The 1,589-nt window shown below is 39.9% G+C and overlaps 1 pseudogene; it reads left to right on the top strand.

The window, feature by feature from the left end:
- Window positions 1-327: 327 nt before the first annotated feature.
- On the top strand, window positions 328-1,062 carry LOC129560004 (small ribosomal subunit protein eS1 pseudogene; annotated as a pseudogene).
- Window positions 1,063-1,589: the final 527 nt, after the last annotated feature.

Raw genomic sequence — 1,589 nt, 5'->3', positions numbered from 1 at the left:
ATGGCTGAAGCAAATCTGTGTCGTTCTTTCAGTCTCTCTGAATTCCCCTGCTAATACCAGCCTGAGCAAATATTCTGCTTTCAAAGTTCTCTCAATTGGGTCAGGCTTACCCCAATACTCTCTGTATTTAAAATCTAACTGATTAGGGCTTTGCACCTGCAAAAAATCCCTTCACAATGGTAGTCATATAGGTGTGTGATTGAATAACTAGAAAAGGTCTCTCAGGAAGTTGTCTTCCAAATTCAGCCTACCACAGCCCCTTAAGATTTCTAGCCCTTTTGGTCTTCTGAACAGCATCATGGTGGTTGGCAAAAAAAAAAGTGCCTTATGAAAGCCAAGAAGAAAGTGGTTGACCCATTTTCTAAGAATGTTGGTATGATGTGAAAACACCGGATATTCTGGGATAACACTAGTCATGAGAACTCAAGGAACCAAAATTGAATCTGATGGCCTCAAGGGTTGTATTTCTGAAGTGAATCTCGCTGATCTGCAGAATGATGAAGTTGCCTTTAGAAAATTCAAGCTAATTACAGAAGATGTTCAAGGCAAAAACTGCCTGACTAGTTTCCATGGCATAGATCTTACCTGTAACAAAATGTGCTCCATGGTCAAAAAAATGGTAGGCCATGACTGAAGCTCACCTGTTGTCAAGACTACCGATTGTTATTTGCTTCGTCTGTCCTGCGTGGGCTTTACTAAGAAATACAGTAATCAAATTCAGAAGACATCTTATGTCCAGCACCAGCAGGTATGCCAGATTCACATGGAGATGATGGTAATCATGACTTGAGGGGTGCAGACAAGTGACTTGAAAGAAGTGGTCAGTAAATTGATTCCAGACAGCATTGGAAAAGACATAGAAAAGGCTTGCCAATCTATTTATCTGCTTTACGATGTCTTTATTAGAAAAGTAAAAATGCTGAAGAAGTCCAAGTTTGAATTGGGAAAACTCATGGAACTACATGGTTAAGTTAGTAGTTCTGGAAAAGCTGCTGGGGATGAGACAGATGCTAAGTTAAACAAACTGATGGATATGGGCCCCCAGTCCAAGAATCTGTTTAAAATGCAGGCCTTTTTAATGGTGACAAAAGGTCTTATTTGTGGCTAAAATAAAAAAAAAAGATTTCCAGAGGTAACTTGGACTCAGCTTGGTTTTTGTAGTTTGCACTAACTTTAAACCCAACTCCCAAGTGAAAGATGATCTCACAGTACATAGAGTAACTTCATTGCTTTGGTTTTGAATTCTTCCCTGTTCTCAAAAAGCACATTGAAAATGTAGGAACCTAAGAGTTCATGGGTGTGGGTTGTAGGTAGGGCAGTGTAAGAGAATGTATTCCTATATCTGCAAAGACTTTAACTTTTCACACTGTCTAGTTAAGATTAGGTTATATATTAGATGAGATGGGCTGGCTGTGGGGCTGGAGGATGGACAGCCACTTGAGAATACTTGGCGAGGGGCTACCAAAGGACAACATAATTCACCTCTCTCAAAGTTACGTACCTCTTTATTGTTTGTAGGTTGCTGCTCCATGCCTTAGCATATTTTGAGAGCTGTTAAAGTCAACAACCCCCTCCATGATTTGTTAAAA

This window comes from Moschus berezovskii, chromosome 16, assembly GCF_049115385.1.
Source record: "Moschus berezovskii isolate FMDL1 chromosome 16, NW_MosBer_1.0, whole genome shotgun sequence".
Taxonomy (NCBI): Eukaryota; Metazoa; Chordata; class Mammalia; order Artiodactyla; family Moschidae; genus Moschus; species Moschus berezovskii.
Note: the sequence above shows the minus strand (reverse complement) of the source record. Positions and strands in the feature narration are given on the sequence as shown.